Genomic DNA, 27,267 nt, shown 5'->3' with positions numbered 1-27,267 from the left:
TGATCCAGGATGGGGAGGAATCTTCCTACAGACAGGAAGTGACACAGCTGGTGCCATCGCAACAACCTGGAGCTCAATGCTCTTAAGACAGTGGAATTGAGAGTAGACTTTAGGAGAGCTCCCCCTCCCCTCCCCCCCCCCCCCCCCCCCCCCCACTCTCCCGACTACAATCAGTCTTAAAAAGGGTCACAACCCAAATTGTCACTGCCCATTTTCTCCAGAGATGCTGCCTGACCCATTAAGTTACTCCAGCATTTTTCGGTCTATCTATACACTGGGAAATTTGTTATACTACTGTGTAATATCTAAAAAAGGATGAGTTGAAATGGTGTCGGAGTATTAACCACAGATCATAGAGCGGAGCAAGATGATCCACTCCTGCAAAATCCAATGGATTGACGTGTAGTACGCAACGGAGCGGAACATCTGCCATTTTAGGAAACCCGACCCGACTTCCATTATGCCTCTCGCAGTGTAATCAGCATTGTGGGGGAACAGTATGTGTGTGATATAGTTCATCTACCAAATTCATAATTTTGTTCATTTTATTTTAAAATGTTTTCCTCCATCTGTTTCTGCCCATTTCCCTCCCATCCTTCCTCCCCACCCCCTCTTTTTCTGCACATTCCCTTGTATTGCTCTTTTTCTTGTTATCTTATTTCTCATGATGTATATGCCATAAAGGAAATTATATATAAATTATATTTATATATATAAACACATATATATTCAATATATATACACATATATATTCAATATATATACACATGTGATACACACATATATAAATGTGACATATATGTACATAAATATATAACACACACACATATATATTTCTCATGTTTCTTCTTGTGATCTCTAATTATTTGTTGAGCAACCTTTTTCTTCCTTTCTTTCATTCATTCAACCTCTCTCTCTCTCTCTCTCTCTCTCTCTCTCTCTCTCTCTCTCTCTCTCCCTCTATGAAATCCTAATATTGTGAATCAAATATCAATTACCACAAAGGCTAGCGGGACAGGATCAAGGGTTTGGTTTAGTCCAGGGGTTGGCAACCTTTTTTGTATAGGACCCAGGACTCTCCAGGACTAGCTGCAGATCCCAGCAAAGATCATCGTTGGTTCCCAGGTCGCCTGCGAGCCCCTGGTCTAGTTGCAGTTCCGCTGTCCGGTCCCGGAGGCTGCTCGCAGCCACCCGAGCTACTGAGTGAGTTTAATGGGGAACCTGAAGAAAGACAGGTCGGATCGCCTACATTGGCGATTCGAGCAATTTATAGCAGAGCAGTACGCTACGCTTGTAGATGTGGACGCCATGACTAAAGATCATAGAGCGGAGATGGAAACCGGTTACGGAAATGGCGCTGAAGATTACCCATGACCTGCCACGGCTTTTTCACTGAGTGGACTATCTTGCTCCGTTCTATGATCTTTGGTATTAACAGCAGTCCATAGACTGAAAAATCTACCAGTCTTCCACCACTAAGGTCCTGAGGCTGCCAAATTATTGGAATTTACGTTGAACCTGCAAAGGAGTGAGACAAATAGTCTTCTTGAGAACATCAGTGCATGTAGTTTAAGGTTAAACAAATCAGGCCATTCAGTGGCAAATGGTGGAAAATGGTAGTAGAGTAAAAATGTTGTGTTTTTGAGAGGGAATTTTGAAAGGAGAGAGAGAAGAAAGCTGAAGTGAGAGTGAAAGGACAAAAAAACAATGTGAATGGAGGTAAGGCACCTACAGGCAAGTGATTTAGTAGCAGGATATGGATCCCTGTCAAGCATGGTTATGATGAAGGTTGATGTGAGGAAATTTGCCCAGTTTGAAGGTTTCTCTCATGAATTTGCCCAGAAGGTTACAGGGCATGATTTCTGTCAGGGGGAAAGATTTCATAGGAACCTGAGGGGCAGCTTTTTTCACACAAAGGGTGGTGGGTATATGGAACAAGCTGCCAGAAGAAGTAGTTGAGGCAGGTGCTATCGCACCATTTAACAAACATTTGGACAAGTGGGTAGGATAGGTTAGGGATAGGGATATGGGGCAAATGCAGTCGGGGACTAGTGTAGATGGGGCATGTTGGTCAGCACAGGCAGGTTGGGACGGGTTCCACGCTGTATGACTCTATGACTCCAGATGGCAGCTAAATTCAGTCCTGTCAACAGTACCGGTGCAATACGGCACCATTGTCTTGAGAAGATGGTACATTATAAAGTAAGGCTCCTCCACACGTACTCGGCAGGTGTGCCAAGGCTGCTTGCTGCCAGGTAAACTGTATCAAAGTTGCTGCTTATCTATGTGAATTATTGCAGAGAAAAAACATTCAGTCCATCTTACTTCATCCAGATAGAAAAACCTTAATGACTAAATGCAGGTGTGCTGAGCAATGCTGGATAGCTTCTGATTACCTTCAATTTTCTCCCCCTGCAGCTTTGAGAAAACTAGAAATCCATTAAAACACACACACACACTCCTTTGTCAAACAAATTCCTTCTGACTCACAGCTTTGTAGCCAAACTGTTGAATAGAATTCAAAGTGTGTCGTGATTATTGTCTGCCTCCACTTTATTATGTTTCTGTTTTGACACTTTCTTGGATGTACTGAGGGTGACGATGACCCATATAATTCCTGTAGGATCTGGAGCAGCAATCTTCAATGGCAGAGAAACAAGCCAACATTTTTGGTTAAACCCTTTATTAATCTTGAGAAGAAACTCAAAGTGCTTTTTGCTTGTGGAGCATGGTGCTGTTGCTGAGGAAAGCCACCTTGTATGCCGTGTTCTTGCAGTTTGTCGAAGGATCTTTAGACTTTTGAGATACAGCGTGGAAACATGCCCTTCGGCCTACTGAGTCCATACCGACCAACAATCAACCATACATTAGTTCCATCCTACACAGTAGGGACAATTTACAGAAGCCAATTAAGCTACAAACGCGCATGTCTATGGAATGTGTGAGGAAACTGGAGAAACCCCATGTGGTCACAGGGAGAACATACAAACTCAGTACAGGCAGCACCAGTAGTCAGGATCAAATCTCTGTGTCTGGCGCTGTGAGGTAGCAACTCTACTGCATTGTCACTGTGCTCCCCGTTAATGGATCTCTGCCCATGGACATCCATAGCTCTGCTGCAGTATCCCCAGTGTGTACAATGTTGAGAGATTGCTGAAGGGCTTGTTTCCATGCTGTATCTCTAATCAATCAATCAATCAATCAATCAATCAATCAATCAATCAATCAACCCCCACCCCCCATCAGTCTGAAGAAGGGTTTCGGCCCGAAACGTCGCCTATTTCCTTCGCTCCATAGATGCTGCTGCACCCGCTGAGTTTCCCCAGCAATTTTGTGTACAATCAATCAATCAACCTTTATTGTCATCTTGCAAAGCATCAATTGTACAATGCAAAATGAGAAGACGTTTCCCAGGGAATACCGGAGCATCGCACATAAAACTTAAACATTTCACACATAATAACAGTAAAAACAATCCAGTCCCTGATGAAACAGTATAAATAATTATAAGCAGGTAAAACAGCAACATTAAAATACAGTAAAAACAGTCATTAAAATGTCCAGGGCAGCTGATTTGAGTGGCCAGTGCCAGAGTTATTAAATAGTCAGTGCAAAGCAGCAGAATCAGGTGGAGTGACTGTTTAGTTAAACTAAACTAAACTAAAAACTAAAGTTGGAATCTGGGATTTGGACACAGTGGTACATCAGTGAGCGGGAAGGTTACTGGGCCGTCTTGTTCCAAGAGACTTTTATACCTCTCGGACCACGCAGGAAACGCAGGAAAGAATGATTTTCTAACTAAATGGAGGGGTCTTGATTTCAATGAAAACAGATTTATAGCAAGATAAATAAACATAGTATAAATGGAAATAATTTTTCTGTTCTAATAACCATAACAAAGAGCAAAACTGTTGGAGAGACAGCTGCGCAGTGGTAGAGTAGCTGCCTCACAGCGCCAGAGACCCAAGTTGCATCCTGACTACGGGTGCTGTCTGTAGTGAGCACCCGTAGTCAACAGGTTTGTACATTCTCTCTGTCACCGCAAGGGTTTTTTTCAGTTGCTCCGGTTTCCTCCCACATTTTAAAAACATGCAGGCTTGTGGGTTAATTGGCTTCTGTAAATTCTCCCTAGTGTGTAGGATAAAACAAGTGTATGGGTGGTGTATGCGTGTATGGTTAGCAGTGCCTGTTTCCACGTTGTGTCTCTAAAGATAAGATAAGATAAGATAAGATAAGATAACCTTTAATGTCATTCAGACCGAAGTCTGAACGAAATTGAAGCAGTCATACATACAATACAATACAATAAAAAACAACAATAAACACATATTAACATCCACCTCAGTGAGTCCACCCAACATCTCCTCACTGTGATGGAGGCAAAAGTCTTAGGTCTGCAGTCTCTTCCCTCCTCTTCTCCCTCTGCGCTGAGGCGATACCCCCCGGGCGATGTTAAAACCTGTCCCGCGGCTCAAACACCGCGGCCCGGGGTGGTCGAAGCTGCCGCCCACCAGTCCTGCTGATGCAGCCGCTGGCCCGCGGCCGAACCCCAGACTCAGGCCACCACCGCCAGAACACCGTCCAAGCCACCGGAGAACCGTTCCAGCCCCGAGCCGGATCGCCCTCACGTGAGTACTGCCACCGTCCTCAGCCTCGCGCCAGGCCGCCCCGACTGGGCGCCGCTCCTCCCTCGGGCTGGGCCGCCCCGACCGGGCGCCGCTCCTCCCTCGGGCTGGGCCGCCCCGACCGGGCGCCGTTCCTCCCTCGGGCTGGGCCGCCCCGACTGGGCGCCGCTCCTCCCTCGGGCTGGGCCGCCCCGACCGGGCTCCGCTCCTCCCTCGGGCTGGGCCGCCCCGACCGGGCGCCGCTCCTCCCTCGGGCTGGGCCGCCCCGACTGGGCGCCGCTCCTCCCTCGGGCTGGGCCGCCCCGACTGGGCGCCGCTCCTCCCTCGGGCTAGGAGCGCCGTACCTCCCCGAGCTCGGCCACTCCGACGGGAGCACCGTTCCTTCCTCGGGCCGGCCGTCCTCACGGGATCGTCACAGCCCCTCACGGAAGCCCTGTTCCAGCCCCGAGCCGGGCCGCCCTCACGAGAGCGAGCTCAGGGCGAGTCCTGGCGGGCTCTGCCTCCTGAGCCTCGAGGTCGCCAGCTCCGCCATTAGGCCTCAGCGCAGATGGAGGCAGAGAAGGGGAATACGACAAAAAGTCGCATTCCCCCGCAGGGAGAGACAGCAAGCCCCGTTTCAACCCCCCCCCCCCCAAACAGAAACTAAAAACCAAAACTAGACTAACCACAACGAAAATAAACAACACAAAAAACACAAAACAAATAGGACTGCCGGAGAGCTGCTGCAGCCAGAGCCGCGCCGCCACTAGGGAGCTAAACTAAACTAAACTAAATTAAACACGGGATCAGGCAGCATCTGTGGAGGGAATGGACAAGCGATGTTTCAGTTCGGGACCGTTCTTCTGACTGTGTGTAACCATAACAGAAACATGCTTACAAAGAAAACGGGCAAAGAAAATAAAATAAGTAAATGGGAGATTTGTTAGCTAAGCAAGTGCTACCGGAGCATCTAGGAAATAAGAATAGAATTAGGCATAGTTACCATGGATTTCTGAAAGGACAAATCTATGAAAAGTGTTTTGAGGTTGCAATGAGTGAATATACAAGGGACAACAAATGGATGTAGTGTATTTGGATTTTTAAGAAGGCTTTCCATTAGGGTCATGCAAAAAGTCATTAAACAAAAAGAGGGGAAGTGGGATTGGAGGGTTTTTAATTGACAGAACACTGTCTTCTGTGATGGTGGGGATATCAGGAGGAAGCTAAGATGGACAATCTTTTCAGAACATGTTGTCAATGTTTCAGTCTTGCCTCAAGCCTTCACACCATCACTGAGGATGGGAATATTTCTGAAGCATAGTTTGTCCATTTGTGATTTAACTGTCCACCACCAATCCTGGTCATAGGGCTGGAAAGTTACAATTCAACCTTCCTTCATCTTAGGCGCACACTGGTGCAGCGGTATAGTTGCCCCACAGAGCCAGAGACCCAGGTTCGATCATGACTACGGGAGCTGTCTGCATGGAGTTTGTACGTTCTACCTGTCACCGTGTGCATTTTCTCTGGGTGCTCCGATTTTCTCCCACATTCCAAAGGCGTACAGATTTGTAGCTTAATTGGCTTCTGTAAAATTGACCCCCTGTGGCCGGGCTCTGGAACTCTGGCATGGTCAGAGACAGCCGATCCATTCCTGTTGCCAACTTCCGAGGCTGACTTTGCAGGCTATCTCAGCCCCCTGTTGGCCCTGATGGACCATTCTGGTATTGTCGGAGGCCGCAACATCTGTTGGTCTGGCAAAATGGGTAAAAAGGCAAGGCTCTGGAACCAAGGGTGCTGGAAAATCAGTGGTGGACCTGTACAACAGTGACTCTAATGGCATGGTGCACATATGGGAATATAGACTAAGGTAGGTAAAACCTCTCAGCAAAGCCTCCATAGTGAATGAAGGAAGCAAGGAATTGAAGTCAGAGAAGGGTATAAGGAGTCCAACCTCACCATTCAATTTCATCACAAATTCTTTCTTTTTTCAGCTTTCTCACTCTATCTTCATTTCACTTGACTCCTTTTGTGTACAAAAATTCAATAGCCATGAATGTATAATGAATTGTCACTCAGTCTAAACTCGCACATGGCAACGGCAAATCTAGCGTGAATAAATGTCTTCTCAATGTTGACCTTGTAATGATAATATTGTTTGGAAGAAAGATTGGAGTGTGGCAAGTAGGGGCTCTATCGCTGCTCCCAACAACAAGAGGGGTAAGGAGGGGACATGGACTGGCATTCATCGTATAAAATTAAGGATGGGTTTTGTCTGTTCTTCCAAAATCTGTGAAATTGTAAGTTTAATTCCCTGGACAAAGGACTAGAAAGACAAGGGCAGCGCAGCCTTAGAGCTATATAAATCCCATCCATCAGAGTCGCTGCTTCACAGTGCCAGAGACCTGGGTTCAATCCTGACTTTGGGTGCTGTCTGTACAGAGTTGGCGTGTTCTTCCTGTGACCATATGGTTCTCACCGGGTGCTCCTGTTCCATCGCACTTTCCAATTTCTTGCAGGTTTGTAGGTTAATTGGCTTCTGTAAATAGTCCCTAGTGTGTAGAATAGAACTAGTGCATGGGTGGCTGCTGGTCGGTGCGGACTTGGAGGGCCGAAGGGCCTGTTTCCACGCTGTGTCACTAAACTAAACTCAACTAAACTAAAATAACAACATGCAATTGCAAATCTTTGTTCAAACATTATTTTCCAATTGTATCAGCTTAATAGGTGACTGAGCCCAAATCACTGCCCTTATGTCTAAGATGGGCAGGTTAGTATGTGTTTTGGCTGCTTTAAATTATACCATGGTTATCTAACTATTCCCCAAAAGTGATTTCCATGTAGAATCAAGGAATTACAGATGCTAGTTTACACAAAAGCATGCAAAGTACTGGAGTAACTCAACAGGTCAGGCAGCTTCTCTGGAGAACATGGATAATAGGTGACATTTCGACCGATTGTGTTCATGTTCATATGGCAAGAGTTCCCAACCTGAGGTAAATTTACCCCCAGGGGGTGAATTTTGCCTACCCAGGGGGTAAATTTGTTGATTCTGGATTCAGTATTTTAAAATGTCCCCTTTGTTGGTTGCTTTATTATGGTAGAAGTGTGAACTCAAATTACTGAACAAAGCAGGGTGGGGGTAAATTTACTTTCGAAAAGTTGTCAGGTGTCATCTGTCCATCAAGTCTACTCTGCCATTCCATCATGGCTGATCTATATTTCTCTCACAACCCAATTCTCCTGCCTTCTTCCCATAATCCCTGACACCATACTAATGCAGGAAATATGTTCCCAATCTTAGGGGAATCCAGAACCAGCGGTCACAGTTTAAGAATAAGGGGTAGACCATTTAGGACTGAGATGAGGAAAATTCCCAGAGAGTTGGGAATCTGTGGAATTCTCTGCCAGAGAAGGCAGGGGAGGCCAATTCACTGGATATATTCATATAGAGTTAGATGTAGCGTTTAGTGCTGACAGAATCAAGGGATATGGGGAGAAAGCAGGAATGGGGTACTGATTTTGGATGATCAGCTATGATCATATTGAATAGCAGCGCTGGCTCGAAGGGCTGAATGGCCTTTTCCTGCACCTTTTTTCTATGTTTCTATGTTAATCAAGAATCTCTTAAAAATATCCATTGACTTAGCCTTTATTGAGTCCTGACCTGAAACGTTACGTATCCATGTTCTCCAGAGTTGCTGCCTGACCCGCTGAGTTACTCCAGCACTTTGTGTCCTTTAAAGTTATTTCCATGCTGTTCTTTCAGTTAAACTGATTGTCAAAATGTGTAGCTAAACAATTAAAGACACATGCAAATTTACCCTGATTGTATTTAGAAGCACTTGGAGAGAATCAGCAAGTGAAAAGAGCTTGGTCTTGATGTTCTCTTAGTGTTTATAAATTCTGTTCTATTCATTGGAGTTGATACATTTTCTGTCCCGGCTACATTTGTGGTGTAATGTAAACCTGGCAAAACAAGGCAGTGAGTGTCAGATATCAAGAACGTAATACCATTGAAAGGCTAGAAGCATTTAGCAAGTGTAGTGTTGAAATTAAAAGTGAAATAAGAAAGCAAGCAGAATAAACTGCTGCCAGATAAAAATCAAAGAAAATGCAACAAATGCGTCATAATTACAAAAAGAACAAAGGAATATCTGAGAATGAGCAATGGTCATGTAATGGATCAAAAGATAAGTGTCCCTCTTAAACATAGTAATTTTATCCAATTCCATCATCTCCTCTGGCAGTGCGTTCCAAATATAAACCACTCTTTGTTGAAAAATAAACTTTCTCTCGATCCCCTTTAAATGCATTCCTCAGCCTCCTACACAGGAAAAAGTCACAGCCTATCCAGTCTCTCCCTTTTTACTTAAGCCACAAATCTTGCTAACGTCCTGGTGAATCTCTTCAGCATCCTTTCCAACTTAATGACATCCTTCCTAGAGCTGGCCGACCAGAACTGCGCACATTATTCCAAGTGTGATCTCATCCACAACTTCTATGACTATATCATGATGTCCCAACTTATAAAATCAATAGCTCTTATCTTTCCCCCCCAAGGTGAAAATACCCTGTACTAGAGGGCATAGCTATAAAGTGAGAGGTTGGGAAAGTTTCATGGAGATGCGCGTTGCAAGCTTTTGACACTGAGAGTAGTGGGTGTAAAGACGAGTGGAAACACACTAAGTCTTCACTACTGTTTTATTACTAATCACACACATTACTATTCATACACATTCCTGCCCTAGCTGTCCGTGGTCTGTCACCGGAGCTAGAGAGCGATCTGGAGGTGGGGAGGTTACAATTATACTGGTGATATGGGGAGTGGTTAGTAGTGGTGAGGTCACTGTGTTAAAGGAACATGCACTAGTCTACATCCTTCCCCTTGGAAACAAAGCAGTACAGCAGTGACAGGGCGACCACGACTCATACGCTACAAGCAGTTAAACACAAACACAGTCAGGCAACAGTTAAACAAATTCCCCGTAACGTACAGGCGGCTTGACCAACCGCCCGGAGCGGGTACGCAACCCGCCCTCCCCCTTCTCCACAGGAACAGCAGGAGCAGGAGCAGGAGCAGGAGCGGGCGAACGAGCCGGAGAACGGGCAGGAGAGGGATGGTGCGGAGACCGGGGAGGGGAAGCTGGCACAGGGCCGGGCACGCGAACAGGCGAGGGCGGGCTGGCAGCAGGGGAGCGGGGCACATAGAGCTGAGAGGGCAGAGTTCGGGGAATGCGAGGAGCGGCAGGCAGAGAGGAAGAAATCGGGGGGGCGAAAGGGGCAGCAGGAGGCGGAGCGGGCTCATTGACCAGCTGCAAATGCTGGCGGGACCGGCGGTAGATGGTACCCTCGTGGTCGACGAGGTAAGACCGCGGTGAGCCGGCAGAGCCGACGACAACCGCCAGAGGGTAGTGGCCGGAGGGGGACTGCATCCGGACGACCTGACCAGAGAACAGACGTGGAAGGGGGCGGCAGGACTTGTCGTGGGAGCGTTTTTGTATATCTTGCTTTTGGGCAATGCGCTCCTGGACGGCATCAGGGCGGAGGACAGAAGGCACCAGGGACCGTTGGGACACAGGAATCGGAGGGCGCGTGGTGCGGGACATGAGCCGCTGAGCAGGCGAACACAGGGCAGGGTCACGGGAGATGTTGCGGAGGTTGAGGAGGGCCAGGTAAAAGTCCGACCGGGAAAGTCTGCAGTGCTCCAGCAGCTCCTTGGCACTGCGGACGGCGTGCTCAGCAAGGCCGTTGCTCTGCGGGTACTCGGGGCTGCTGGTGAAGTGACGAAAGTTCCAGGTGGCAGCGAAATCACGGAACTCCACACTGGAAAACTGGCCACCGTTGTCCGACTGCAAACTCGCAGGGGAGCCAAAGGTTGCGAAGTGGCGGCGCAGCTTGCCAATGACAGCAGCAGATGTGAGGGAGGGCAGCTGGTCCACCTCGAACCAGCTGGAGTAGGAGTCCACAAGGACCAGGAAGTGCTTGCCACGCCACTCGAAGATGTCAGTGGCGACCGCCATCCATGGCAGATCGGGGGCAGGCTGTTGCAGAAGCGGCTGCCGTTGCTGATGGGGAGAGAGGCTATTGCAGGTGGAGCGGGCGGAGACCCTCTCCCGGATGTCCGGGGCTATGCCGGGCCAATAGAACTGGCTCTGGGCCTGGGACAGAGTGGCCTCGGCCCCGGGATGGCCGCTGTGGGCGGCTTGAAAGTAGTGGTCCCGCTGCGCAGCAGGCACCACAACCTTGTGGCCCTTCACCACCACTCCGTCGTGCAGCACAAGCTCATCCCGGACCAGGAAGTAGGGCACGGCACCGGCCGGCAAGGATGAGGGACGGTCAGGCCAACCACGCCGGATGATGTCGGCAAGCTGTTGCAGGGCAGGATCTTTGGCAGTGTGCTGGACCAGGGACTGCATCTGCTGTGAAGGCACAATATTAATGTTTAACACCATCAGGTCAGACGATTCGTTCGTACGGGTGTCGGGCAGTGGACGTCAGCGGTGCGCGGGACAGCGTGTCGGCCACGAACATGTCCTTGCCCTTGCGGTACACGACCCGAAACGTGAACCGCTGGAGCTGCAGCATCATTCGCTGCAAGTGGGATGAGGCGACGTGGATCGGTTTATTCAGGATCGTGACCAGCGGCTGGTGATCGGTTTCGACAGTGAAGGTGTTGCCCAGGATGTAATCCTTAAACTTCGAGCAGGCAAACACCACGGCGAGGAGATCTTTCTCGATCTGAGCATAACGCTGCTCAGCGGGGGTCATGGTGCGAGAAGCGTAGGAGACAGGCAGCTGCAGGCCATCGTAAAGCTGCAGGCAGGCGGCACCAAGACCGAACTTCGAGGCATCGCAGGTGAGGACAATTGGTCACTGCAAGTCGAAGAACTTGAGAGTGGGGGCACTAACCAGTCTGGACTTCAGGATGTCAAACGCATTCTGGTGCTTCGGGAACCAAGCCCAGGCAGTATCCTTTTTGATCAGCTCCCGCAGGGGTGCACTCAGCTCGCTGAGGTAGGGAATGAACTTCCCCAGGTAGTTCACCATGCCCAGAAAGCGCTGCAGGCTGGGCACGTCGGCGGGTGCAGACATCCCAGAGACCGCAGCCGTCTTCTGCAGGTCGGGCTTCAGCCCCTCAGCAGTGAAGACGTGGCCCACGTACGTGACCTCTGGGACGCGGAAACGGCACTTCTTAGGGTTGAGCTTAAGGTTGATCTCACGAGCCCTGTCCAGGACTTGGCGGAGGTGGAGGCCGTGCTCAGCGACGTCCTTCCCGTAGACCAGGATGTCATCGACTATGATAGCACACGGCAGACCGGCAAACAGCTGTTCCATGGTGCGCTGGAAGACTTCGCTGGCAGAATTTATCCCGAATGGCATGCGAAGGAAACGGAACCTGCCGAAGGGTGTGCTGAAGGTGGTCAGGTATGAGGAACGTTCATCCAGCGGTATCTGCCAGAAAGAGCTTTTGACATCGAGGACTGAGAAGACAGTGGCCGGGCCAATCTGTGCAGCGATGTCCTCCACCGGCCGCATGGGGTAGTGCGGGCGCTTAATGGCAAGGTTCAGGTCCTTGGGGTTTATACAAATGCGAAACTCACTCTTATCCTTCTTTGCAGCAACAACCATGGTGGAGACCCACCGGGTGGGATCACTCACCTCCTTGAGGATGCCCACGGCCACCATGTGGCGCAGAGTCGACTCCATCTTGTCCTTCATGGCAAAGGAGACGCGGTGTGGAGGGCGGACCACAGGCTCGACACCCGGGTCGACAACGATCTTGTAACTGCAGGGCAGCCTGCCCAGCTCGTCGTCGAAACGATCAGGGTACTCACACAGGGGGTCCAGGAGGGTCCGCACCTGGTGGATATCGCGGTGAAAGGAGACCAAACCGAGGTCCTGGCACGCACGGGCGCCCAACAGCGTGATGTTCTCAGTGTCCAGCAGATAAAAAGTGAGGGGCCGAGCGGCCTTCAAAACCTTGCAGATAAGAGTTGCCTTCCCGACTGGTACGAGCACGCCTCCCCCGTAGGCATGTAGACGGGAGTTGCTGGGAGTGACCTTCTCCCCAGACCTTATCTGTTTGAAGAGGCTCACTGACATAACATTGGCCACCGCCCCCGTGTCGACCTTTGCTGGGAAGGTCAACCCATTCACAGTATCAGCGCAGGTGCACACAACAGTGAAAAAATGCTTGAATCATCATGGGAAGAACTGGTATCAGAATCAGGGAGTTCGTCCGACTGGTACCGTGAACCGAGCGCGCTATCAGCCTCCCCAAGATTGTTTAGCATTCTCCTGGGAGCAGGAACAGGTTTCCCACGGGAGCGGCAAGCGGCAGAGAAATTATTTAGCTTTTTGCAGAAATTACAAGTCTTCCCCAGCGCGGGGCAAACATTAAACTGATGTGATGCAAAGTTGCAGTTGGGGCAACGACACGGGCTGCCACCCGAGGGGGCGGGGGAACCACGCTGGCACTGCGGGCCATCTACCCGCCAGCGTCCAGAAACAATGGCAACATTAACGTTCTGAGCTGCAGGCTGCACGGAGGCGACAGCCGCCGCCATGCGAGAGGCGTGCAGAGCCTCGTTCAAAGTCAGATCTGGCTTCCTTAGAAGTTCAGCCCGCAGTTTCTCGTCCTGTAGACCAAACACCAAGACATCCCGGGTCATATGATCGGGGGTCAGCGCGCCCAGGCGGCAACGCCGTGCTAGATGCCGTAGCGCGGCAATGTAGGTGTCAATGTGCTCACCGGGTGCCTGACACCGACTGAAAAATTTAAACCGCTCTAGACTGCAGTTGGTGGGAATGTCGCACAGACCGTTGAATTTAGCCAAAAGACATACCGGGTCCTGAGCATCCTCACCAGCACCGTATTCAAACGACTCCGATCGCTCCAGGGCTTCCGGGCCAGCCAAGTTGAGGAGCAGGTGTGACTGTATCGCGGGGGTGGCATCAGGATGGGCAATCGCAATGTAGTGCTCAAAGTCGCGTCGGAAGACAGCCCACCGATGGGCAATGTCGGAGTCGAAAACTAACATATCAGGCTTGCGACAAGAGTTGGCCATGGTAAAGACACGGTGGAGAAACAATGAAGGGTAGGGAACTGGGCGAAAAGTAAATAAAACCCGACAAACAGGAGGCGCAAGGTACTACTATGACACCATGTAAAGATACTTGGAAACACACTAAGTCTTCACTACTGTTTTATTACTAATCACACACATTACTATTCATACACATTCCTGTCCTAGCTGTCCGTGGTCTGTCACCGGAGCTAGAGAGCGATCTGGAGGTGGGGAGGTTACAATTATACTGGTGATATGGGGAGTGGTTAGTAGTGGTGAGGTCACTGTGTTAAAGGAACATGCACTAGTCTACAGTGGGGGCCTGGAATGCATTGCCAGGGTTGGTGGTGGAGGCAGATACAATAGTAGCACTTAAGAGGCTTTTCGATAGGCACTTGGATATTTAGGGAATGGGGTGATATGGATCATTTACAGGCAGATGAGATCAGTTTAACGGCATCATATTCAGCAGAAATACTGGGGGATGAAAGGCCCATTCCTGTGCTGTACTGTTCTATGTTCTATTGAATGCATTAGATATAAGGGCAATTAAAGCAAAAGATGATGGTGACGGATTGTTATTTTTGTGGCTGGGAGGCTGTTTCCAATAGGGTTTCCATGTGGCTCAGAAGGAGCACCTTTCCATTTGCTTCATATGCTAACGATTTAGACTTAATTGTTGGGGATGTGAAATGAATTTACAGATGATACAGAAGTTGGGAATATCATTGATGGGAAGGAGAAAATCTTTTAGAATGGAGGATGATATAGCTGATCTGGTCAGTTCGGCATAAAAGTGTCAAAGGAAAGGGCAGCACAATGGCGCAGCGGTAGAGTTACTACCTTACAGAGCCAGGCACCCGGGGAGGTTCCTGACTACATTTGTACTACATTCCTGTACAGAGTTTGCACGCTCTCCCTGTGACCACTTGGGTTTTCTCAGGGTGCTCTGATTTCTTCCCACACTTCAAAGACGTACAGGGTTATAGGTTAATTGGCTTCGGTAAAAATTGTAAATTGTTCTTAGTAGGTAGGATAGTGCTTGAGTATGGGGGGGGGGGGGCGAAGTGGACCGAAGGGCCTGTTTACACACTGTATCTCTAAAGCCTAAAGTCTAAAGAATTTTAATCCAGGGTAGCACAGTGACACGGCTAGTAGCGTCACGCTGCCAGAGACCTGGGTTCAATCCTGACCTCGGGTGCTGTCTGTGTGGAGTTTGCATGTTCGCCCTGTAACCTTTGGGAGGTTCTGATTTATCCTACGTCCCAAAAATTGTGTGATCGTCTCTGTTTACCAGTTGACTTGTGGACATTACTGTCTGATGTTATTATTGAAATAAGACTAATACAGAGGCTTTATGTTACAATTTACCTGAGGTTCTCCAATGTAGTCTTCAGTGCAATTTTTCTCAGCTTAAGAATAAAAGTGCAGAACATATAATATTAATGGGGCATCTTGATAAATCTTTCTATTCACTTACTTTCATTGCAGTAGGATGGCAGCTGAGGTATGATTAAAATTGGATTATAATTACCATTTAGTTGCGAGCACAGTTCTCCTTCCAGCAGCTGCAACCTGTTAATTTGGTCCGACAACAATGGAAATTTTGAAAATGAGAATTTATAAATCATCTTGCGAGGGGTTTGAAATGTATGTAATTTGAAGGTGAACATCTTTAATTACAATTATTTATATTCTGGATATCTAAAACAAGCCAAAAACTGCTGGAAACCTGAGCCTGCAAAACTTTGTGGTATGGAAATCTCTTGTGTGGAAATATTTTTGAATAGTTAGATGGTGTTTAGTTTAGTTTAAAGACACAGCGTGAAAACAGGACCTAGCACATCGCGACGCCCCGTGTCTCCCGAGAATCTGCGAACCAGCGACAATTCACCTACCTGCTTCAAGTCTGCTCACACGGAGCAATCTTGTGTTCCTTTCGTACAGCCGACAGGAACTTCTGGACTTCGGTTCCTGCGGCTGCAACAACTTTTTGGCCGAACTCTGTCTCGCTCCTGAGCTAGCCAGAACAGCGGAGCAGCGGAGCGGCAGAACACCAGCGCGCACCGTCAGTTCAGCCGACTGGAAGCACCCACAGACAGCGATGCCAGCCCGCCTGCCAGCCAGCCACGGTGTCCTTCGGCACAGGCGCAACCAGTGGAGGTGGTGGTTGAACGAACGAAAGGCTGGCTTCTCCGTCCCGGGCTCTCTCTTGCTCTCTCTCTCTCTCTCTCCCCCCGTTATGTGATCTCCCTGAGCCAGGAAGTAAATAGCCTGCAGCACGGAATCCAGCTCCACGGTGTATAGGTGACATTTTGGGTCGAGACCCTTCTTCTGACTCATTTAGAGGAGAACTTCCTCAAAGTAAGAATGCCTTGAAGAGATGCTGTGGTGGAGCAATCAAAATGTAGGAGCAAGGAACTGCAGATGCTGGTTAATACTCACAAAGTATTTGAGGAGAAGTTCTTCAAAGTAAGCATACCTTGAGGAGATTTTGCAGTGGTCTTCAAAGTAGGCATGCCTTTCTTACGATTCTCTTCTTAATAGGCAAGAGACTTAAAGTGGGAGATATTAGTACAACTAAAGAGTAATTATTAAACAATTACGTTACAACTAACGAGTAGATTATTAAACAATTACATTCAAACTAATTGAAGCAACCAGAGATAGCTGGCCATATAATGTGTTGCAGGAGCAACATATGTGACATGCAACATTGTAGTTCACAGTAATGATAACTGCAGCATATGTTAGCTGCTTGAGGAATTTTGGCTTGGAATTGAGTTAGACTTTAGACTCAATTCAGGGAGAGGGTAGAGTTACCCTGATGTTCTAGGAGCCAGTTGCAATCAATAGATTATTCACCTTGAATTTGATCAGTGCTTGGTGACAGGAGGGTGTGACTGAAAGAGTGATCATGAAGGAAGCTTTGGAGAAATTGCTGCTTTTGCTTTTGGACCCTATTTGGAAGCGGGTAGAGATTGCAAACTCTCAATTTCATCATGTCATGGGTCTGATAAGGTTGAGAAGTTTCCACAAATGGGAAAAATCTCAAATGATGGGACAGAGTTACAAGATAAGGGTGGGATGGTTTAAATCTTAGTTGCATATAAATTTTTCCTCAAAGAGCCTGGTGAATCTTCTCTACTAGAGGTTTGTAGGTTAATTGGCTGGTAAAGAATTGTCCCTAGTGTGTAGGACAGTGCTACTGTACAGGATGATCGTGGGCACAGACACAGTGGGCCGAAGGGCCTGCTTCCGCTCTCTTATCTCTAAAGTTTAAATATGATGTTTTGGGTCAGGACCCTTCTTCAGACTATCACTGAAGAAGAGTCCCGACCTGAAACGTTGCCTATCCAAAATCTCCATAGATGTTGTCTGACCGGCTGAGTTACTCCGGCACGTTTTTTGTACACAGGCATCAGCTGTCCCATGTGCCTCCATTTCTCTGAAACATTCACTGTTTCCCTTTCCACAGATGCTCCTGTGTTTTCCCCAGCATTTTCTGTTTGTATTATTGACCTATGTGTAGCATTGTCAGGGTTAAGTTTATCAGTGTCAAATGCCAGTTAAATTAAACAACCCTGAAGGATTTTAACTTTGAATTTAAGTATGCAAATATTGATCCATAAACAGTGTAATTAAAAGCTCTCACCAGAAAATGTCATTTGTGAACAAAACATAATGATAGTGCTGGGTGAGGTGGATGAGAACGCAGGTATCAGTGAAATTATGCCTTTTCCCAGGGGCAAGTGCTCAGTTACATTTGTGCACAAGAGGTGATTACCAATTCATAATTTGCTCAGAGTGGGAGCAATTCAAAGCATTCAGCATATAATTAGTGTGCATTTTGATGTATTTCAAATTTTGCAGCGTTTGAGAATCTGAGCAAATTTACATGCACGCTTTCAGAATCATTTGCAAGACAGCACAACAACAACAAGAGGTTATTCCGCTCATCGTAACAGTAGGAAGGAACTGTAGATGTTGGTTTATGCCGAAGGTAGGCACAAAATGCTGGAGAAATTCAGCGAGTCAGGCAACTTCTCTGGAGAAAATCAATAAGTGACGTTTTGAGTCGAAACCCTTCTTCAGACTGTACTGTTTGTCTAGTGCCCCCATCCAAAAGTTTATTTACTTTTTTTCTTTCAGCTTCTTTTTCAAAGCTTTGTCCAAATCATTTTTTAACAATGCTATAGGTCTTGAGTCACTGCTGTGCAGTGAAGGAATATATCCTAATGTTTATGTGTTACGTGTCTGTGCTTCTATCTCTGTGTGTCTGAGTTCTAATGTCATCCTTCATTCTTTGATGTCATAGAGTCTGACAGCATAGAAATTTGCTCAACTTGCCCATGTTGACCAACGTGCCCTATCCACATTAGTCCCACCTGCCTGTGTTTTTCCCATATCCTTCTAAACCTATCCTATCCATGTACCTGTCAAAATGTTTCTTAAACATTGTGATAGTACCTACCTCAACTGCCTCCTTGTTCCATACACCCACCACCCTTTGTGTAAAAAAGTTACCCCTCAGTTTCCTTTTAAATCTTTCCAGAGCCTGGCAACATCATCGTAAATCTTCTCTGCACTCTCTCCAGCTTGACAACATGTTTCCTTTCACATGGTGACCACAACTGAGCACAATACTCTAAATGTATTTCACCAAAGTCTTTAACACCTGTAACATGACCTCCCGACTTCTGTACTCAATACTCTGACTGATGAAGACCAATACATAGAGGTACCTACTAGAGAAGGGGCAGTGCTGGACCTCCTGTTAGGAAATAAGACAGGTCAGGTGATGGAGGTATGTGTTGGGGAGCACTTCGGGTCCTGTGATCACAATACCTTTTGTTTCAATATAACTATGGAGAAGGTCAGAACTGAACCAAGGGTTGAGATTTTTGATTGGAGAAAGGCTAACTTTGAGGAGATGCAAAAGGATTTAAAAGGAGTGAATTAGGACATTTTGTTTTATGGGAAGGATGTAGAAGAGAAATGGAAGACATTTAAAGGTGACATTTTAAGAGTACAAAATCTTTATTGCCCTATTCGGTAGAAAGGAAAGAGTAATAATTGGAAGGAGCCATGGTTTTCAAGGGAAATTGGATACTTGGTTCAGAAAAAGAGAGAGATCTACAATAATTATAGGCAGCATGAAAGGAGGTGCTTGAGGAGTATAAAGAATGTAAAAAGAATCTTAAGAAAGAAATTAGAAATGCTAAAAGAAGATAAGAGGTTGCTTTGGCAAGTAAGGTGAAAGGAAATCCAAAGGGTTTCTACAGCTATATTAATAGCAAAATGATAACGAGGGATAAAATAGGTCCATTAGAGAGTCAGACTGGACAGTTATCTGCAGAGCCAAAAGAGATGGGGAAGGTATTGAACAATTTATTTTTGTCGGTATTTACCAAGGAGAAGGATATTGAACTATGTGAGGTAAGGGAAACGAGTAGAGTAGCTATGGAAACTATGAGGATCAAAGAAGAGGAAGTAATGACACTTTTGAAAAATATAAAAGTGGATAAGTCTCCAGGTCCTGACAGGATATTCCCAAGGACATTGAGGTAAGTTAGTGTAGAAATAGCATGGGCTATGACAGAAATATTTCAAATGTCACTAGAAACGGGAATGGTGCCGGAGGATTGGCGTACCGCGCATGTTGTTCCATTGTTTAAAAAGGGTTCTAAGAGTAAACCTAGCAATTATAGACCTGTTAGTTTGACGTCAGTGGTGGGCAAATTAATGGAAAGGATACTTAGAGACAATATATATAATCATCTGGATAAACAGGGTCTGATTAGGAACAGTCAACATAGATTTGTGCCTGGATGGTCATGTTTGACTCATCTTCTTGAATTTTTTGAAGAGGTTACTAGGGAAATTGATGAGGGTAAAGTGGTGGATGTTGTCTATATGGACTTCAGTAAGGCCTTTGACAAGGTTCCACATGGAAGGTTGGTTAAGAAGGTTCAATTGTTGGGTATTTATAGTGGAGTAGCAAGATGGATTCAACAGTGGCTGAATGGGAGATACCAGAGAGTAATGGTGGATAACTGTTTGTCAGGTTGGAGGCCAGTGACTAGTGGGGTGCCTCAGGGATCTGTGTTGGGTCCACTGTTGTTTGTCATATACATCAATGATCTGGATGATGGTGTGGTAAATTGGATTAGTAAGTATGCAGATGATATTAAGATAGGTGGTGTTGTGGATAATGAAGTAGATTTTCAAAGTCTACAGAGAGATTTAGGCCATTTGGAAGAGTGGGCTGAAAGATGGCAGATGGAGTTTAATGCTGATAAGTGTGAGGTGCTACATCTTGGCAGGACAAATCAAAATAGGACATACATGGTAAATGGTAGCGAATTGAGGAATACAGTTGAACAGAGGGATCTAGGAATAACTGTGCATAGTTCCCAGAAGGTGGAATCTCATGCAGGTAGGGTGGTAAAGAAAGCTTTTGGTGTGCTGACCTTTATAAATCAGAGCATTGAGTCTAGAAGTTGAGATGTAATGTTAAAGGCATTGTACAAGGCATTGGTGAGGCCAATTCTGGAGTATGGTTTACAATTTTGGTCACCAAATTATAGGAACGATGTCAACAAAATAGAGAGAGTACAGAGGAGATTTACTAGAATGTTGCCTGGGTTTCAGCATTAAGTTACAGAGAAAGGTTGTACAAGTTAGGCCTTTATTCTTTGGAGTGCAGAAGCTTAAGGGGGGACGATAGAGGTCTTTAAAATTATGAGAGGGATAGACAGAGTTGACGTGGATAAGCTTTTTCCATTGAGAGTAGGAGAGATTCAAACAAGAGGACATGATTTGAGAATTAAGGGACAAAAGTTTAGGGGTAACATGAGGGGGAACTTCTTTACTCAGAGAGTGGTAACTGTGTGGAATGAGCTTCCAGTGGAAGTGGTGGAGGCAGGTTCGATTTTATCATTTAAAAATAAATTGGATAGGTATATGGATGGAAAAGGAATGGAGAGTTATGGCCTGAGTGTAGGTAGTTGGGACTAGGTGAGTGTAAGTGTTCGGCACGGACTAGAAGGGCCGAGATGGCCTGTTTCCGTGCTGTAATTGTTATATGGTTGTTGTTATATGGTTATAATGTGCCGAAAGCCTTCTTAACCAACTTAACTGCTGTGAGGTGATCCAGACCATATCCCCTTCTTCCTACAGACCAATAAGTGAAAATAACCACGTTCTATACATCTCCCGAAGATCTTTCAAAACTTTAGAAAATCCATTCCTCCTGTTTCAAACTTATTTGTTCAGAAAACTTTCTTCATAACTGCTAATACCTTTTACACTGTAATTGTAGTGATACTTTCCACTGTCTTTTCAATGATTTTCAGATCCTTCCTGCAGTGAGATTACACACAAAAGAGGAGGCATGGTGACGCAGCGGTATAGTTGCTGCCTTACGATGCCAGGGACCCTGATACACAACTCGATCCTGACACTCTGTGTCTTTTTTTAGCAATATCAAATTTGAGGGTGGGACAGTGGTAGAGTTGTCGCCATACAGCACCCGAATTCCGGTTTCGATCCTGACAACGGGTGCTGTCTGCACAGAGTTTGTATGTTTTCTCTGTGACCGCATGGGTTTTCTCCGGGTGCTTCCACTTCCTCCCACATTCCGAAAACATACAAATGTGTAGATTAATTGGCTTTGCTAAAAATGATAAATTGTCCCTAGTGTGCTGGATAGTGTTGGTGTACGCGGATCGCTGGTCGGCGTGGACCTGGTGGGATGAAAGGCCCGTTTGTGCATTGTACCTTTAAATTAAATTAAAAATAGCTAATCATCCTCTATGTTTTTATAGTATTTTATTTACTTTTATGCTTTCATGCTTTTCTGACTTACCCCAGTGTTTTAGATGTTAGAGTTAGATGTTTTAGAGTTAGATGTGGCCCTTGTGGCTAAATGTATCAGGGGGTATGGAGAGAAGGCAGGTACAGGATACTGAGTTGGATGATCAGCCATGATCATATTGAATGGCGGTGCAGGCTTGAAGGGCCGAATGGCCTACTCCTGCACCTATTTTCTATGTTTTTATGCTTTCATTTTCAATGTCTCATGTCCAAATCCATTTCTGGACATTTTCTTATATTCTTTCATCAATATGGTTTCATGTCCAAACATTTCCAGATATTTTCTTTACGTTTTTTCACACTCCTGCAATTTAAAAGTTGTAAGTAGATGGATAGGAAGGTTTAAGGAGCTAATTCTGGAGCTTGAGGGCTTATTAGCTATTACACCTTGACTAATGCTGGAATCAATCAATTCAAAACTGAGGAATATGTCAGAAATAAATCAATGGTTCAATGGTACTTTATTATCATGTGTTTCTAAGTACAGTGAAATTATTTTTTTGCATACAGTTCAACGAAATTGCAGCTATACATTAGGCACAATCATACTAAGTATGTGAGTGTAAGATAGTGGACCACATTGGGCCCTTATGCAAGAGTCGTCATGTTTTAGGCACCATCGCGTACCCTTCAAGTCCGATTGTAAAATAAATTTAAATTCTTAGCTTGGCCATAAAGGCCCGTAGTCCTGGCAATGGCATTGGCTCAGAGTTTGCAGATACCTGCAAAGTCTTAGGGCTGGAGGAATTTGCAGGGAAAGGAAGGGACCTCTCAATGAAGTGATATAAAATCAAAGGTTATTAAATCTGGAGAAAATGGAGAAAATAAAGTATAAAGATAGGGGAATATTCAAATTATCATGACCATAATATACATTTTAAATTCATTATTGAGTAAGGCAGGTGGATAAATTGGATTTTGAGAAGCTAAAAAGAAAACTTGGGAAAATAAACTGGTTATTAATAATGGCAACCAATGAAATAGTACCATTGATGGGAAACGTTGATCACTTCATTGATCACTTGCTCAAAAAACTTGATCAAGTTAATAAGACACAACCTGCCATGCACAAAGCCATGCTTACTGTTCCTAATTAACCCATTCTTTTCCAAATAGGAGTAAATCCTATCCCAAAGAATCCTCTCCAATAGCTCCCCTACCACTGACGCGAGTCTCCCCAGATTCTCTCTACTTCCCTTCTTAAATAAAGCAACAAAATTAGTTATTCTCCAGTCCTCCGGAACCTCTCCTGTAGCTGGAAAAGATGAAAATCTTTGTCAAGGCTCCTGCAGTCTCCGCTCTTGCCTCTCTTAATAACCTAGAATAGATCCTATCAGGTCCTGGGGATTTATCCACCTTAAAGCTCTTCAAGAACACCAAACCTCCTCCTTCATAATCTCAAACTGACCTTGCATACTAGTATTCTCCACACTAATCTTACTGTCCTTCATGTCCTTCTCCTTGAAAACAAATGCAAAGTACTACGCGGTGCCGATAACATTTTTTCATATTCCGTTGACATATTTCCCCTCGATGCCGGAATGACCTTATCTGAACATTTTATGCTTTATTTCTCGACTTATTATCGACTCATTACTAATTAAAAGTCTAAAAAAGGCAAAAGACTTTGTAATTAAAACCACCAGCTTCAACTGATGATGTCACAATGGCTCGACCAGCAGAGGGAGGGCAAATTGCTATTGCAACACGCAGGGCAAGTGCAATGGGATTATTTTTAAAGAGCACTGCTGAGGGAGGCAAGGGGAGTGCTGGAATCTTACGTTCGGGAACGACTTGAGTTGGAGGACCACGCCTCTCGTGGGGGCTACGGGTAGAGAACGGGTGGGTTGGGGGAGCAGACTCAACATCTGATCTTGTACTTGTGTGTATATGTGTGTGTATATGTGTGTGTATATGTGGTTGTCTTTACATCTTCGTAAAAACACTACGCGGTAATTATTCCATTTTTACATATTCCGATTGACATATTTCCCCTCGAGGCCGGGATCACCCTCACTGAACATTTTATGCTTTATTTCTCGACTTATTACTGACTAAAAGTAAGAAGTATAAAAACATCAAAAGATTTTAATTTTAATATGACCAGCTTTCACTGATGACGTCACAATGGCTCGAACAGCAGTGATCAGCCTCACTGAAGCTTTCATCCTGTATTTGACACTTTATTCACGATTAAAGCTTTAAAAATGCCAACTTTCACAAGGTCTTTACATATTCTGATTCACATTTTTTCCCTCTAGGCAGAGATCACTTTCACTAACCATTTTATGCTTTATTTCTCGACATTACTGATTAAAGTAAAAACAAAACCAAAATACTTTGAATTTCAAAACGACCAGCTTCAACTGATGACGTCACAATGGCTCAGCTAGCAGTGACGACAGGAACACTCTGAACTTTTCACCTCACAGGAGGGGGAGGGCAAATTGCTATTGCAACACGCAGGGGAAGTGCAATTGGAATTTGTTTTAAAGCCCACTGCTCAGGGAGGCAGGGGAGTGCTGGAATCTTACGTTCGGGAACGGCTTGAGTTGGAGGACCACGCCTCCCATGGGGGCTACGGGTAGGGAAAGGGTGCGTTGGGAGAGCAGACCCAACAGGTCTGCACTTGGTCTAGTATCTATATTACTAAAAGTCTGATCTTGGCCACTTCCTGTTGTTCTGTATATTGATTTTAGAAAAATCGCTGCCACTTACGGCTGTGATTTTTGTCCATCTTACTCAGTCCCCCTCTGCTGAGCAGGACAAGAGGATGTTTCCCATCGATTAGTGTTTAAAAAATGTTGAGATTCTCTCTCCTGAAAGTCATGCCCCTTCCAGAGGGACTATAAAATACGGAAGTGTTGAGTACCTCAGTCAGTCTCTGCAAGATGGGGGAGCGAGAGGGTCACGTCTCTCAGTCTGAGCTGTGAATAACATGGAACACATGTAGACTAAACTGTGAGTGTGGTTTTACTGACCTTGAGTGCCCTTAATGTGGTTTGAAAACGAAAATGTGGTTGGTTTGAAATAAAGCACAGCAAATGGTTGGTGGTGGTTGGTTTGAAATAAAGCACAGCAAACGGTTGGTGGTGGTTGGTTTGAAATAAAGCACAGCAAATGTTTGGTGGTGGTTTGTTTGAAATGGCAAATGATTAAAAGTCTAAACTTGACAACTTCCTGTTTGCACTGTATATTGATTTTAGATAAAACGCTACCACTTACGGCTGTGATTTTTGGCCATCTTACTCAGTCCACCTCCGCTCATCAGGTGCAGAGGATTCTTCCCATCAATGAAAATAAATATTTTATTAGTGTTTAAAAAACTCTCCTGTCGATCACGCCATGAAGGCCACGCCCCTTCCGGTGGGAGGGGGAGGGATTATAAAACCCGGACGTGTGGGTGTGGCTCAGTCTCTGCAAGATGGGGGAGGGAGAGGCCACGACTCTGTCGGAACTGTGAATCAACTGAACACACTGAATGTCTACTGAACTGTGAGGCCTTGCACCCTGCGTGAAATGGCATGGAACTGCACTTGAATTTGGTGGCCTTGCACCCTGCTTGAAATGGCATGAAACTGCACTTGAATTTGGTGGCCTTGCACCCTGCTTGAAGTGGAATTTCAACTGCCAGCCCACCAGCTGAGAGTGAGTGAGCTGCCAGCACAACAGACGTGACTGCTGCCACCCCAAGAATCCATTTGCCCACAATGTCCATACTAGCCCTCTGGAAACCAGTCCCTTCAGCCCACAACACCCATACTAGCGCTCCAGAATGTCCCCCCCCCCCCCCACTGGCCACCAATATTGAAATTGGTGGAGAGGTGGAATATTGCGTTGGGGGACCAGCCCTCCGGTGTGAACATGGTACCCAATGGGTCCCACTTAGTCTAGTATATAACTAAAACTCTCATCTTGTTATCTGCAGGTTAGCGTTGTTTTTCTATTTTGCAAAAATGGTTTACGATAGCGCCATGATTTTTGCCCCACCTTACTCACCATTGTCCTGTGCTGTAAGTGAAAAGTTTTGTTCAAATCGATGGTTTATTTTAAAAGTTATTAAGGTTTGAAAACCCTAAAAACCATGCATGCGCAGTCGGGGAGAGTTCCCGTGCGCGTCTTTACTAGCGTCGCAAAGGGCACCCAACGGCCTTTCCAGAATATAATTTTCGAAGAATACCATCTTTTCCCCCCCTCATCACAACGGCGAAGCGAAGTCTCCACGGGTAAGTTTCCTTCTATTTTAATTTCTGCCACCCCGGGCCCTGGGTTGGGGTTCCCCGACTTGAGCCATCCACCTCCCCCGGCTGCAGGACGAACAGCCCCCGACAGCCCCTGACTCAAGCCGTCCCCCTCCCCGGCTGCAGGACGGTCACTCCCCCCCGAAAGCCCCCGCCTCAAGTCGTCCCCATCCCCCGGCTGCAGGACGCTCACCCCCCAAAACCCCCCAACAGCCCCTGACTCAAGCTGTCCCCCTCTCTGGCTGCAGGACGCTCGCCTCCCCCCCCCCCTGACAGCCCCCGCCCCAAGTCGTCCCCCTCACCTGGCTGCAGGATGCTTCCCCCCCCCCGACAGCCCCAACTCAAGCTGGCAGTCTCGAGATCCTGGGGAGGTGAGGAGGGAGAGTGGGGGGATTGACGGAGAGGAGGGGTAGCGAGGAAGAGGGGGAGGAAGTGGGGGAGGTGAGGAGGGAGTGGGCGAGGAGGGGGAATAGAGGGGGAGGAGTGGGGAAGTAGGGAGTGTGGAATAGAGGGAGAGAAGGGCAGTGGGGGAGGGCAGGAGGGATAGTGGGGGGGGGGTAGGGGGAGGTGAGGAGTGGGGGAGGTGGAGGATAGAGGGATAGGATGGGGGTAGGGAGGGGAGGGGAGTTATGGAGGGAGGGAGTGAGTGACTGAGGGTAGGGGAAAGGAGAAGGAGGGAGAGGTGAGGGAGGGATTGGGGAGCAGAGGGGAAGAAGAGGGGGGATGAAGAGGAGGGGGAGGTAGTGCTGGGGTTTGAGGGGAAATGAGCCGCACCTGCGCAGTTGGGGCTATGGGTGAATGGTGGAATATTGCGTTGGGGAACAGGTTGCGTTGGGGGACCAGGCCTCCTGTGTGACAGGAACCCAACGGGTCCAACTTAGTCTCCTTTAAATTTTGCTCCTGTCAGATTAATGTTATGCCCTCTTCTTGATACTACTTTCCTTTGTTTTGCTGATTGAGTATGTGTTGCAGGAAAACAAGGATAAGCAACTTAGTACTGCAGCAGAATTAATTACTATAATTTGTGCAATGTCTTAACAGGAAATTAAAAAGTCTGTGTGAACTGTTTATTAACGAGTCCTGTTCTATTAAAGGCCACAATCCTCTTAGAGGAGCAATTGCTTCCTAAATTGCAAGTCAAGGTTGTATTGATTAAAATAAAGCTGAATGGATAATTAGCTAAGAATGTGAGAGAGGGTTATCAGTAAAAATTGAATTAGATAGTTGGATGTTCTGAACAATAAGATGGTTTTAAAGCTGCTACACAGAAATGTCTGTGAAATGGACGACTGATCCAAAGTGGATAGACTCGTAGAATCATAAAAAAACAGAACCAGGACACTCAGCCCAATTTGTCCATGCCAAGCAAGGTGCCCCTTCAAAGCTAGTTCAATTTGCCTGCATTTCTAGATCTTCCCCATCCATGTACCTGCCCAAGTGTCTTTTAAATGCTGTTAAGATACCTACCTCAACTAC

At 46.4% G+C, this 27,267-nt stretch overlaps 1 protein-coding gene across 1 annotated transcript in view; it reads left to right on the top strand.

The window, feature by feature from the left end:
* The window catches only part of gucy1a2 (guanylate cyclase 1 soluble subunit alpha 2), a 161,092-nt gene that overhangs the window by 82,497 nt on the left and 51,328 nt on the right, over nucleotides 1–27,267 (top strand). The window lies entirely within an intron of this gene.

This window comes from Amblyraja radiata, chromosome 6 (assembly GCF_010909765.2).
Source record: "Amblyraja radiata isolate CabotCenter1 chromosome 6, sAmbRad1.1.pri, whole genome shotgun sequence".
NCBI classification, from domain to species: domain Eukaryota; kingdom Metazoa; phylum Chordata; class Chondrichthyes; order Rajiformes; family Rajidae; genus Amblyraja; species Amblyraja radiata.
The sequence above is the reverse complement of the archived record's forward strand: the minus strand, read 5'-3'. Positions and strand labels throughout refer to the sequence as shown.